Source organism: Eucyclogobius newberryi, unplaced genomic scaffold, assembly GCF_026437365.1.
Source record: "Eucyclogobius newberryi isolate DKJ021-1_F unplaced genomic scaffold, fEucNew1.0.hap1 SCAF_3, whole genome shotgun sequence".
NCBI lineage: Eukaryota > Metazoa > Chordata > Actinopteri > Gobiiformes > Gobiidae > Eucyclogobius > Eucyclogobius newberryi.
The window spans coordinates 9163287-9178511 of record NW_027315945.1 but is presented as its reverse complement, the minus strand read 5'-3'; the positions used below and the strand labels follow the sequence as shown (position 1 = coordinate 9178511).

Below are 15225 nucleotides of genomic sequence, written 5' to 3'. Positions count from 1 at the left end.
GACCCTGGACCCGCGGGGCTCTGTAATGCATTAAGATGAACACTGTCCCGTCCCACCAACTCGTGATGAATGGGGAGCTGCAGCACAGGCCGGGCGCTATGTAAAAGACCTGACACGAACATCCATCAGAGGGAGCCGGTAATGTTTTAAACAAGAGCTGCTGTTTACATGTTACCGAGAGACAATAGATTACATTTACATACGCCTCTTAGGGAAATATTATCCTCTCTGGAAAAAAAAACAATCAAGTGTCTTGAAACTTTCTTCTGTCACGGAGGGAGTGGTGCATCGGTTCTGTAATGAATAAAAACAAATAAACACGTGAATCAATAAATGTAAAATAGATGAGTGACATACATTCCAGTATTTTTTTTTTTTTTTTAAGATCATGACTGTTTTTGTAGCCAACAACCACTTTTCCACATGCGAGTAACATCAGAGCCTTGTTAGAGAAATTACCACATGCAGCAGTGTGTTGTTTAGTTTATTAAGCAATCAGTGCCAAAATGATCATAGATACATAATACAAATGTCTAAAATCTGATATAGAATAATGACAATAATGCATCAAAATCTGTCTGGGTGGGTTTCCTCCGGGCACACCGGTTTCCTCCATCAACCCGAAACATGCACAATAGTCCTGACCAAGCAGAGCTCAAGATCTGGAGATGGGTCCTTGGGCACCTGAGGAGATGCCCCAGCAGCATTTAAGGATGGGTCAAATGCTGAGGACAAATTTTCCCTGCAGGGACAATAAGAGATGTAATCATTTTTTGAATGAAGCACAAATATTTTTGATTACATTAGTGACCTTTTGAAAAATGGAGCTGGAAGTTAAATATTGACTGTCATTACTCATTGCCAAATATAACAAAATTATAAAAGACAACCATTTATTTAAAGTCAAAATCAATGTTTTAATTGTGCTACCTCATTGAAAAACATGGGATAGAACATTTATAGTATAAGCATCAAGCTTGCATGTAAACTGGAGAGTCCTCTTGGGATACTGCTGCTTTTCCTTAACCGGTCAACACCAGATCATATTAAACCGTTTTCACTGTGCTCTTGCTCTCTAATGGGCTGTCCACACACGGGTGCAACATACCACACAGTCCGCCATGCTATCTGTACACACGCTGCAATATCAAGCTCATAATTAACATGGCACCTAGGACCTGCATACACACCTCAGCACCAAGTCCCCCGTGTGCTGACGGCGGCTCGCTCTGCTTATGGGGAGGAGTGCATTGACTTTTGGTGCCCCCGCTCTGATTGTGAATAAACACTCTTCTACAAAGAGTCATTACGTAAAGTTTTTACCTTAGCTGTTAAAAGACCAATAGTATTTCATGTCATGCAAAGAGCTCAATAATCCACTCCACTGTGAAATCCAAGTTAAGAAAACCATGTAAGATCAGTATTTGGTCTATAAATACCCGTTAAGTTTGCTCAGTGTTAAAGATATAAAACCCATTTGTACTCTAGTTCTGCAAGCATTTTTTTTTTCAACTCTGAGACGTTAGTTTTGTGGGCACCGTTAATACACAATTCAATTCAAAAAAATATTTTTGTAACGCTCAAAATCACAACAGCAGTTGCCTCGAGGGGCGACTGCGAAAAACAGATTAAAACAATGTTCATAGGGACTTGGTTGCCTGACCAGCCAGTCTCTCCTACATTCTGTTCAAACGCAGAAGGGTCTGGAATCGGACCATTGGGGAGCGTCAAAACAACTCTCCAAGCATGAACCGGTCCAACCACCGCCGCTAATTTGGGTGACGTGTCTCTCAAATGCGGAACACTTTGTGTCACGTGTCTCTCAAATATTTTCGAAACATTCAGAACAAAATGTATAACTTACAGAGTTTAGTGCGTCACTTGTTGATGCTGCAGAAGTTTGCAACGTCTCTAGGTCTGAGTTATTATTTTTTCCTCCTAAGCCACCATGTTTGTTCAGACACGAATGGACAATGCGTTTGTCTGATTGGTTAATCTGCCTGTCAATCACTCCCTTTTGAAATTGGAGCGACTGGATTGGATTCCAGACCAAAACGTCTTTGCAAATGTTCAAAGCGTGTGGTCTTGGCTGGTCAGGAAAAGGACTTGGCAATGTCCCAGCTTAGACAAATGTCCCAGCATCCCGTGTCCTTCCCTGCCAGGAAAAAGTCCCAAAAAGTGAGAAAGCGCACAAGTATACATGGTTTACTAGTTAAAATGTTTAACTTGGTCAGGCTCTTAAGACGATTAGTGTGTAAACATTTTCTATTGTTCTAAGATGCAGTTTAGGATATCCCCTGACCCACTCATCTGGCCATGACAGACAACTAATGATGGATTTATAACGTAATAGAAATCAGCAGATGTTTTTTTTTTAATACAGTAACATTTAATGCTCCCTTTTTTGCTGTAAGAAAACCCACATTCTCTTTATGCTCCTTTTATGTATTTGATTCATGCATTGACTTTGAACATTTATGAAAAGGTCTATGTAACTTTCTTCTCATTCCCCCTTTTTTGGCAGCACACCATGTTCAAGACATTCTGTACATGTAAGAATGTATTAAACCAAAGTGACTTTTAGCTGGGGCAAGTGGAGGAGTTCAAGTATCTCGGGGTCTTGTTCACGAGTGAGATGAGGATGGAGTGTGAGATCGAACGGTGGATCGGTGCAGCGGCTGCAGTGATGCAGTCGCTGCATCAAACTGTTTTGTTGAAGAAGGAGCTGAATCGAAAGGCAAAGCTCTCTATTTACCGGTCAATCTACGTTCCTACCCTCACCTATGGTCATGAGCTTTGGGTAGTGACCGAAAGGACAAGATCGTGGATACAAGCGGTCGAAATGAGTTTCCTCCGCCGTTTGACTGGGCGCTCCCTTAGAGATAAGGTGAGGAGCTCAGTCACGCAGGAACAGCTCGGAGTAGAGCCGCTGCTCTTACACGTCGAGAGGAGCCAGCTAAGGTGGCTCGGACATCTGTTCCGGGTGCCTCCTGGGCGCCTCCCTGGGGAGGTGTTTCAAGCATGTCCCATGGGGAAGACCCAGGACACGCTGGAGGGACTATGTCTCTCGGCTGGGAACGCCTCGGGATCCCCCGGAGGAGTTGGAGGAAGTGTCTGGGGAAAGCAAAGTCTGGGAGTCCCTGCTTAGACTGCTGCCCCCGTGACCCGGCCCCGGATAAGCAGAAGAAGATGGATGGATGGAGTTATAGCTCTTGGAAACTTCCCAAAAAATTGTGCCATATCTTCAATGTAGATATTTCACTTCACCAGAACAATATTTTTTTTTAAATCCCTCTTGCCTTTCCTTCCTCCATGGATCTTTAAGTACCCCGGTATATTCCATCTGGGCCCGTCCCTCTCATTCTCCCGGCATGTGGCTTGGGAGTCATGGCAGGCTTTTGAGGCAGGGGGTGTGATGTAATGCCGGTTGTTCTGGAAGATAAGACCCAGCCCTCCGCCTTCCCCACTGTGCGCTTGACAAATGGCACTCAGGCTGTTGACAGTGTTCACATTGAGACAGACTGGTGATGCCCTAACAACTACCATATCCGCGGGTTCTTATAGGTAGCATTTCAGACTGGCAGAAATAAGCACGAAATTGCTTGCTTTTGACAAGTATTTTATGTAGGGAAAAAAGTACAGGAAAGTGAAGTGAACTATAAATGAAATAGTTTTTTAAATTTCATGTACGTCGGGTTTAGTCAAGCAGTGGGCCTATGCAGCAGTAAGATTACAGTCGTGAGGGATTTAAATGTTACGATCAACATGACTTTTTTTTTTTTTTGCTTTGAAAAAGGGCTTTAAAGGACAAACATTATGCAAAATTTACTTTTTGAGTTTTAACAATTTTTTTATCAAACATACATGGAGTTGTATTTATCTTCATTCATGCAGTGTGGCCTCCTCTGTGGATGTTTCAAGTCAAGATTAATTTGGTTTACAAGGTCATTTCCCTCTGAGATTCACAAAAACACGCCATTTGTATTAGCATGTCGGAGCAAGGCTAGCTTTTGTTTGTTTCCCATGCTGCCCTCTGCTAAGTTCTAAAACATGAGATGCTAAAGCAAAGGTACTCAAGAGTATGTTTAAAGGACAATAACAATTAAATTAATATAATGCGTCTTCTAAATATTTACTTCCATTAAACAATATCTGAGAATCTTTTACTGAAAAAGTAATCTCTGAATATTTGATATGATTGGCTCTCGATTGGAGTGATATTAATTGACCAGCCCTAGACAAAATGGTCATTGACCATTGATTTATGTCTCCCTTTACCTAAACACTGATGATGGTGGAGATGGGGTTCTCAGCTGAAATGGCATTATTATGGAAGGAAGAGTGAATGCATTTATATGACTGCCCAGAGAGGGGATTGGTGGAATGGTAAAGGTGTAGCAGGCTGTGATTAGCTTCATCTTGACTTGAAACATCCACAGAGGAGGCCACACTGCATCATCGGTCAATTGCACCATTACGCTGCCCACCATATGTTTTGCTTCATCATGGAATGGAGCAATGGAGCAACGGAAATGAGTCTACTCTCGAGCATAGCAACATCGATCCTGACTGATACTGCGTGTTACTTTATACTAACGTGGATCTTAAAACATGCTCAAAAGTCTACATGCAAATGTCTAAATACTGTGTTTAATTTGTTCTGCAGATTGTTGCATAACCACTGGGATCGGCAGCTCAGAGGATTATTAACTCCATCCTTGACGTCTTGGAGCGACTGTGAGAAGAGCTTTTTAAGGTATGGAACCAAAACGGTTTTCTTTGTGAGAGTAAATCCATTTTCCACATGAGATTCAGCAATGTTTTATTCTTTACTCTTTGCTCTTCCATAACACAAAGTCAAAGTTATCTGGTTGTTCTTGTTCTCTAATGTGGAATATTTTCCTCAGAAATAAGGGAAAATACGTACTGCCACGAATATAAAGCACAAGATTTTAATATTTGTCTTTGGTAACCTAAACACACAAACTAAACTTAGTACTGTTTTTTTTAAATATAATGTAACGGGGATAGAAAGAAGTTGTAGGCTCAGTATTGTTTACATGTTGTAAGTCTACTCCTCTGGCATCATGTGCACAGCTTTGCAGCTCTCTGATGCGCTGTAATTGATTTTTCTGCTGCGTTAATGGCGGCTATAACATAAACTTGATGGCTTTGATGATCTGATTATCATGGTTGTTTAGAGGAGCTTCTCCCCAGGCTGCCTCTCTCCATAAGAACCTTAAGATGGAGCATGGCGAATAGAACCAGGTACCGGTAAAAGGTCAAAATGCACTTCTTCTTGGCTAAAGGATGTTATTTTTCTTCTGATATATACATTACTATGAAACTATAACGTGCATATATAATTATTTTACATTTAGTTCCTTGTAAATGGTAATAGTCACTGTAGTGAGCAGTTGATTTCAATTGAGTTCATTTGCGTGTTTTATTATTGAAATGGTCTTAAGCACTCAAGCCACAAGTGCAGGATGCAACAAGATTACGCAAACATGCAAGAAACATGGTTACAAGTTCATAAAAGTTTATTTTACTTAAGATGTCCCTTTAATATTTATGTAATTAGTTGGCCTCCCTCCATAAAACATTTGCTTTAAAAAGTGCAGGCACAATTGTTAATTTGATGCAATTAATATAACCCAATCTTTTACAAAAATAGTTGTAGTCTAGTAATAGTGTTGTCTTGTTTCAACAATTGTGGAGAATCTGTTACTTCTTTCTGAAATTATGACCCCGGATTCCAAAACATCCACAACACAACCACGGCGGAAAGAGAGCTATGCTAATGGTCAATAAAAGGGGAACTGTCTTATTGTATGGTTGACAGTCGAGGTAAATAATTTTGCGTGCGAGCTGTGCAAGCCTGTCTGAGCGAGTCAGCCGAAAGCCCTGTGAAACGGCCCTCTGCAGAGAGCTCACCTGGGGCCCCTGGAAACCTCGGCGGCCCCTATATTCACGCCAATGCTTCCTGACTACACAGTTTTTATTCCACTGCCATCTCCACTTTATGTCGGCCCCCTTCCTCCAAATGCACCTGCCTCACCTCGTTCACCCGCTCCAGCTCGCACAAAGTCTGTCAAGACCGTTTTAGCTTTGGATTCTGTTTGTTAGGTTTCAATAGCTATCACTTTAAGGAAGGCCAGAATGCGTTTGGGTGTGTTTAATGTTCCCATGGTATGCTTTTTGCTCCTTAGAAAAATGTGGACACCGATCTATAATGGATCTTAAGAAACATTTTATCTATTGGGGATTTTGGTTTCCCCTTTTTTGAAAGCCATCAGAAATATACATACGTGTTCTGTCAATATTGATTTTGCCAGGGAACTTCAAGGTCACAAGTCAACATTCATTCAATGTAATAATTTGCTATTATGGAGAGAGCTTAGCAAACCTCTGAACCTGAAAAGAGACAAAAATGACATAACACTTTACACAAAATCCTCTGAAACATCATTAAATTACCTAAATTAATGTGCTGCAAGTCAAAAAAGGATGAAAAACAGCTTAAACTTGTTTATATTATGTTTATTGAATACACGTGCGCGCGCACACACACACACACACACACACACATCACCATTAGTAACAAGTGAGTTTACCGTATTTTCCGGACTATAAGTCGCACCTTTTTTCATAGTTTTGGCCGGGGTGTGACTTATACTTTTTATTTATATACTTATACTCCAGTACAATATATATTATATATGTTTTTTCTTCTCTATTATGCATTTATATGCGACTTACACTCCGGTGCGACTTATAGTCCGGAAAATACGGTATATAGTGGCCAGGTGAAGGGGTATGGGCATGCTGAAAATCTCAAAAGTCAAAAGTTGAGAAGGACACGGACACAGCAGGATGAACCGAAACTAGTGAGTGCTGTGATACTAGTGCACTGGAGACCCATTTTATTCTCTATTCAACATGGTAATAACATGCACTATGTAATTGTTGGTCCGCCACCTGCTTCTACTCATGAACATCTTATTGCTTTGCCTGGAATGTTTCACATTATGGCATTTAACTAAACTGTGTCCTTGGTTAGGGTTAGGGTAGCTCTGACGTGGCTCTGAGAATCTTCTGAGCTGTTTTTAAATCCATAAATCATCAGACTCCTTCTGTGAATTTCTCCTGTCCATGTCACAATCAGTCCAACTGTGTGCTGAGACAAGGAAGTAAACGGCCAAGTGTATGTGGTGAATTGTTTATCTTAAACTGTTGGGTGGTGCCATCTACTGACTGCAGAGGGCATTACACAGTTAGCCCTTTCTTTAAAGGCCGTGGCTGGAGAGCCACGGCGCGGTCAATCAGCCGCGCAGTTTCAGGGACCGCGGCATTTCTCTTATAGCCTCATGGCTAACCTTAACCTTAACCCTAACCCTAACCTTAACCATAACCTTCCCCCGGCGCGGTCTAAAACGGCGCTAAAACGCGGTCAAATAGCGGCGCAGTTTCAGGAGCCGCGGAGCGCGGCCGGCACAAAAATAACATAGTAGTTTCGGCCGCCCACCGCGGCTCTGCAGACACTCCCTTCTTTAAATATGATATGCCAAAGTAAAGGTACTCGAGGGCATGTTTGAAGGCCAATAATATAAAAATAATGCACAATATTTACCCGTCAAAAAAAGACATTTAATGACATACTGGGGAAACTATTACATTTCCATGGAAGACGAGCAGGTGGCCAACCGCCCTCGAGAAGACTTGCATAGCACAACATTGTTGCTGGTGTAACTGGCAGTGTATACATACACTAATAGCACATGATAGTAGTATCAGAGATAGCACCTTTTTGTCATTTTATCCTGGATTTCATTCTTGAGCCCACCTATAAATATTAACAAACTGCAGCCGGACCTCCTCCTGGAAGCCTGAATAATGGATGTGTCTTTGATTTTGTCCGGTCCAATAGCCCGCTGCTCTGGGCCTACAGTACTGCATGATTCACTGTACTTTTCCTTTGGTGCTGAATAGATGGATGAAGGCAACTGATGGATACTCATGGCAGAGACATCAGTCAGCCTGACAAATGGCCACCCTAAACTTGGAAAGTCATTATGGAGGGCTTGGCAGGAGTGGAGCTAGGCCTTATCCCGCTGTTTTCCCTCTAAGGTCTCTAAGATCGGGTTTGCCATAGCAGAGGGGCTTAGCACCACATTGTCACCACTCAACAACAGTGGCTTGAATTTGGAGGACATGCCACTACCAACCTAAAACATTTGCCATATTTAAAATTTACCAGCTTGGGCAAGGCTTGGTCATGACCTAAGATCTGGAGATGGGTCCCTGGGCGCTGCACTGTAGCATGCTCTGCTCCAGAGGAACAATTTCCCCACGGGGACAATAATGTGTACCTTAAAGGAGACACATTATGCTTTTTTCATATACCTGCGTACATATATCATTTTACATTTTATTCAGTGTAAACCGCAATATTGATTGAACTGAGAAACCACCTCTTCATAGTGACATTTCCCTGTAACAAGCAGGGGATTGTTGTCAATTGTCATTTACATTGAAGTGAATATGTAAGAGTCACACATAATTTACAAAATACAGGGATGTGAGCGGGGATGGGGGTAGATGAACACTCGAGCACTCAAACTTCAGTTGCTGGACAATATTCTTAAACATGCAACAATCACTTTCTGCATATGTGAGCAATCATGTCAACTAATGTTGAAGAAACACTGTAACTGGGTTAAAATCTCATTAAAATTGGTTTTGCATAAAATATGCCCATTGACTTTTTAAATTCTGTAGTCTTTTACATTCCTCAGTTAAAACTTAAAAGGCAGTTCTACTGCCATCATTTACTCCTGAAATTAAAAAAAGTAAATTGACCCTAATCTCTGAATTAATGGCATATAACTTTGGATTAAGATATTTTTTTTGCAAACTGGTGTTAATTGCTCTTTAAATATTCATATAGAAGTGTTTTTTGCCCTCCATGTCTGTTCTCGGGCCATCTGGAAGTCATTTTGTGAAGTTCTTATCCATTATGATAATTTATGACGAATAACCAAAACCACTTGATCCCAATTCTAGAGTACAAGTATGCAAACGTGACAGAAAAAGCTCTCGTAAGTAGCATTTGCCTAAGAGAATTGTAACTGTTTCCTGTGCATGAAAACAACATTAGTCCTCCTCTTTTGAAAAGAGAACAACTTTTTGTAATTTGAATATGAATACCAGGACTTTGGGCAGAATAGGGCGAGAGGGCAAGCCCTTACATTCTTTCAGCCCTCCAAAGGCAAAAACATAGTATTCCTCTCCAATTCAAGCAATGTTCATTTAGGCTTTGCTTTATCAGCTGTATTTGTAAAGGAAATATGTTTATTTTCCTCAAACTAAAAGATCAACTCTGGCGGAAGGAGCAGTAGCAGGACGAAGAAATATCAGCATGCCAAATTTGACTATAAAACTAAACCAAATCTACCCAGGGATGTTCACAGGGCCGTGCAAAATGAGGCCACAGTTTTTATGCTTGTCTCGGAGTGAAAATAAAGAAAGAAGATGGAAATGGGATGCATGGAACATTTACAGTGAAATCTGATGTGGTGAAATACATTTATGACACAAGCATACACTTAACAATCAAGTCTGAACTGATAATAAATGTAATCAAGTGCACATTAAGAATTGCAATCATATTTTGAAAGCAGTTATTTGTGAACTTTCCTTTACAGAGAACCATAACACAGCAACTTACAGTGATAGAAAAATCCCAGAAAGCTGTTGGATGAGAACGTTTGAAAGCTTACTTGGTACTTGTCATTAGTTATCTCACAGCTGGTCAAAAAAATATAAAAAAAAAGAAATACAAAAAAAAAATGTTTCTGAAACTTCATCATATAAACCGGCAAATTATTCTTTTTGCCAAATTTTCAGTTTTACATGGAAAATTCACTTCCGGAACCACAGCGCTGCATAGATTGAAAACCAGACCAATCAGAAAACAGCGTAACAGTGGTATTAGAACCTAACAACTTAACTTTCAACTCAGTCAGAGCAAATGTCCACCAGTCTGGTTATTTTTACACTAATGTCCCTTTGAGGATAAAAGTGGTTCCTGACTGCATACTATTTAATTAAAATTTTCACTTTCTTGATCCTCATTAAGAAAAAAACTTTTTTGGACCTGTTTAGCTCTGTTTCTATCTTCTATCTTCTATCTTATCTTAGATGGTTGGCGGTTTCTAATTAAAGCTGTGATATTCAAAAACAGTAAATGGATTTGAGTGGTTTCTTTTTCTTTTGAGGCTGCAAGATTTAGGCTCTTTAAATTGTAACGCTTGCGATATTCTCCTATACCAAAAGCGTTGATTTAAAACTGATTGCCTACACGCGAACACTGCAGTCTGTGTTGTTTTGAAACCTCACCCCTCATGTTTGACGTCTGAGTGACACGCACATGAGAATGCCGCCCGACAGGAAGTGCACTGATCACTATGTGGAGATAACATGTGGAATGCGGTCCTGCACTCTTACAACATCTGAAAAGCTCTGCTGAGGGTTTTAAACTACTGCTGACTACACCGCGATCAACATATGGGATTTATTACTGAACACAAATCTCCTAAGGGATCATGTAATGTGTGAGTGACTGAATACATGGAGACTAAATGTCACGATTTTAAGATATTTCAATCGACCTTTTGTACGTCGTTATCCTTTATTTTGGTAGCGAAGGCGAGTGGGGGGAACATGCGGGGGACACGGGCGCCGTCATGTTTTTTGTGATGACGCTGCTGGGCGTGTTTCAATCCCAGAATGCATTGCGTAAGACATCGTGATAGAGCGTGACATGTACTATGGACACTTCAGTGGCGCCGACAGAGTCAAACCAAATTGTAAAAGGCAATATAACGTTACGTAAGCACGTTCTATTTTGTTAGACGCATGTGGAGGACTGAATAAGTAATCGCACATGCGTTGCGCAGTGCATTATCAGTCCTTTGGAATGAAAGATAGGTTTACTAGCGTGATAAAAATATTTGACACAGCGGTTTAGTAAAGACCGGTCGGTGAGTCGGCGAAATAATTGAAAAATAAAAGATTTTGACGTTTTTTCAACAAAATGCTGATTTTTTTTCTTTCAGTCGGCTAGTTTCATAACGGGTCGGTCGGGTTACGGCAAACAGACATATTATTTTGCTCAGCCTGGCGGTTGTCTTTTGAACCGGGGGTCTCGGGGCACACCCACAGCAGCAGGCCGCAGCACAGGTCTATTTAGACTAATTTCTCATTGAATATGAGTTGGATTGTAATAAAACAAACAGTATTTTGAAGTTCAACAAACTGAAAACACATCACAGCTGTCTCTACTGTCCCCTCTGTCCTTGATTACTCTGTGTGAGCTGAGCAGCAAGTGAGTTTTACATTGTAACATTTGTGATATGATATTTACACAGAAAGATTGTCAGGTCTGCCCAAGAAAATCTAATTTCAATCTGGCAGGTTCTAAACTGCAGTCCGCATTTAGATTCACTTCCCTATTAAACTAATTTCTCCATGAAAAGAAGTCTGATCATAATAAAACACACTGCGTTTTGAAGCCTGAAATTAAGTTACCACTGTCCACTGACGTCTTCTTCTACAGTGTGTCAAACGCTAGTGCTTCCAGCTAGATTGCTTCCCTGTGGCCGTTTGCCACTAAACATATATAAATTAACCGCACCGTTTTATGAGCCGCAGGGTTCAAAGCATGCGAAAAAAGTAGTAGTCCGAAAAGTATGATATGTGTATTATTTCCATTTAGATTCTTCCCAAGATTTCCTGATAAGTTAAATTGCCTATATGGACCAGGTGTCCTGTTTGCTGGGATGTGGTTTATCTAGGACCCATTGTCGCCATTGTTTTACGACAAACCTATTATGCAAAATTAACCTCTACCACTTGTTGAAAATTGATCCACATTTGACCTCTTCTTTATCTCCGTTTTAACCTTTTTATCACCTTGGGCTGTTATTTGCCAAAGGTTTTCATTGTGTCCCTCCAGCAAAAACCCCATTGATGGACATACCCATTTATTGTGGATTTGCAACAATCTCCAATTTCATCTCCAGTCTAGCTATTCTGTTTACCAAAGCCTCTCTGCCTCGGAAAAAAACAACTACTGGAAGCTCGCAGTGTCAGTGGGGAAAGGGGCGCCGCGTTGACACGGCAACGGGAGCTCATTATCTGGTGGTCTATGCCCATCCACGGCGCTCCATTGACGGGCGCCCGAGGAGAGTTCGGAGGCAGACAGATGGGCTTTCACTCCACAAAAGACCATTGGACAGGAGGAAGGCGGAGGAGAAATGACATGTCGGCACTCTAATCCCAGATTACCTGTCTGCCTCCACGCACCTTCTTCCACCACTGCGCCTGCATGTTCAACACCAAGACCACTGCTGTGAATGCCAGTTTGATGTCTTTGGGTAAAAGAAAACTATATACCGTGTCGCCTCATTCAAAATCTGTCATCACCGAGCGCTACCTTCAAACCCTTACAGAGAAAGTGAAACGTTGCTTTGAGATGTAAGGAGGATTTGCGTCACTAAAAACCATGACCCTGATGCTATTCATATCATGTCTGGTCTGTCATATTTAGTATCATGCAGATTCTCAAAGAGGGTTTTAGATCTGTCACAGCCCTTATTGTTCATATAGTATGTTGACGTCAAGAAACGATGCCCAGGTCGGCTTTCACAATCAGAATCTCATCTCAATCTGTTTTACGATGGACTAAAGAACATGAAGCTATGACAAAGACAAAAAGTATTGCTGGCTACTCTCGGAATAGGCCATACCTGCTTGCCAATGCCTGATCTCGTTAGCTCTCTGAAGCTAAGCAGGCCTGGTTAGTATTTGGATGGGAGACCACTGGAACAAGAAATGCCGTTGTGTCCTTCGGCAAGACACTTCACCCACATTTCGTAATAAAACTGTCTATTTTTTTTGTTTTTAATTAGGTTTTGCAATAAACTATTATACACTTAAAATGATTTCCACTTTTAATATTATTCTGCAGTGGGGGTCGCGAGTTGGTTGCATGGTAATTTTTCGGGTCCTGGCCTGAAAGGTTTGGGAAACCCTGTTTTAGATTTAGAGGCTGACTGATGTATTTTTGAGCAGAAGTAGTTCACTTGGAACAAAGTAGTGGCCTGGTTTAAGCTTTACATTAGTATAACAAAGGGAAACAGAGTCCAAACTAAAACCACTACTTTATGAATAACACTAACAATATTGAATGCTGGGTTTTTGTGCGGCCATTGCCCGCAAGAAATATGTTAATTATTGACAAAAAGAAACATTTAAAAGTTTTTCCTTATAAAGAGATTAACTAAGCAGTAAAATGGTAAAAACAAATTCATACATTTATTTCATTAAAACAAAAATATATGTATATATTCTTAGGGTTCCTATTATATATCTTATTCTTAAAATGTTCCTTAAAGGCGGTATGGACGATTTTTCGGCGATTTGAGAACGCAGGCGGAAGTGCGCATGTGCACTCCCCTGTGCGGACCGATACAACACACACGTGCTTTTGTTTATTAGCGCAACGGATCGCATCGCATCTCTCGTCTCCCGTAGATTTCTGTCCACTTCTGCGTCAGCTCGAACTGTCTTTCTCCGTCTTCATTTTGCCCCGTACACTGAGGGCACTATATTATGATAGATCCATGCGCTTAGGCACGCGGAATCGTGGGGACGAGCCTGACGCGGCTGCAGGTGAGCGATGGGTGCATTTTATGATTGATACGTGGCAGGACAAATGATTTATCCAAAATATGATAAAAATTTGCTGAAAAAAATCGTCCATACCACCTTTAATTAACCCCAATACTATATGATGATAAATGCATATTTTTCACTTGAAAATCTCAGGAGAAACGAGTGAAAAGCACCATGTAATTGTCAATAGTCTTTCTCTGAAATGAACACAGAACAAAACGTAAAACTTGTACGTCCATGAGACGAAAGCACAGCAAAATCATCCGCAAATCTCGCTGCAAAGTGATACACTTCGCATTCCCCATTGTGTATTATTTATGTCATCGCAGCCTCGGCAAGGAAGAGGTTTCTCTACACAACATTTATAGTAAGTGGATTATAAAAAAAGAACCCTTTGTACATTTGGAAATGTTTCAACTGCCTTTTAAAAAACATTACTTTAGTTTCACAATGACTTATTGGTTAAATCCACGCTGTAAACTTTGTCTTGGAGTTAAAAGGACAAAAGAATCTTAATGTTTGTTCACCAAAACATGTACATCAAGCCCAGCCTTCTCCCGCACCTCCTCCGCTCTACTGCGCTATGCGGAAGCCGATAGTTCCATGATCTGGATGCCAAGAAAGAGGGTCCTTCTAGGCCATAGGCTGTAACTCAGAATGTGGCTAGAAAATGAATTTCGCTCCACCACATCAAGGCTACTTTTCAAAAGTGGTTTTCCAATCTCAAAGATGTACTTGAGCTGGGGGAAAAAGTTCTCTGCATGATTTCTACCAGTATTTGAGAAAATAGGTGTCGAAGTTGCCAGTTTACCCAAATATGTGACAAATTGGGGTGTACACCCATCTTCATACCTTCTTATTTTTTTCATTCTTTGATTACTTCAGAAATTCAGATTCTCAGAGACATAACTACTTTCTTGGAGGATGTAAAGTGGTGAGACTCTGGGTGCTTTAGTTTATGTGCAAACGTAAGTTAAAAAAACAGTTTTAACAATTTTGCATGTTATCGTTAAGCACTTGAAAACTCTTACTCCACATTTTAGTATTCAACTGAATGCTTCAACAATTACAAATTCTCTAGTCTTGATTCATACTACACTATAAAAACATAATCTAAAAGTAGTATTTTAACCCTTTCAACACCAGTTGCCCATTTGAAGAAAGAAAACATAGGCTATTGGTAAAGGTTTTATTCTATAGAACGGATATAATTTTATCTAATGTATTTTCAATATGAACAAATAATTACAATCATAAAAGCAGTATTTACAGCGTGATAAACAGGCTAATTAACATGTGTATCTTTCGATCTAGTATAAGGCAAACTTTCTGCAGAATAGGATATACATACAAACAGAGGAATGATATAAGTATGATTGATGTCAAAATGTGTAAGTACAACACTGGTTTGATTTTTACCTTTTGAGGACAAATATATATCTTGGCAAATTGACAGTAAACAAAGATCAACCTCCTCGGATACAT

General features: G+C 40.5%; 1 protein-coding gene across 2 annotated transcripts in view; it reads left to right on the top strand.

Annotated features, from left to right (window-relative positions):
• sema6cb (semaphorin 6Cb) overlaps positions 1-15225 on the top strand; it is a 289021-nt gene that overhangs the window by 81265 nt on the left and 192531 nt on the right. For both annotated transcript variants that reach the window (XM_072461463.1, XM_072461462.1), the window contains exon 3: positions 4667-4756. The gene's annotated coding sequence lies outside the window, so the exon portion shown is untranslated. The remainder of the gene's footprint in view (positions 1-4666; positions 4757-15225) is intronic.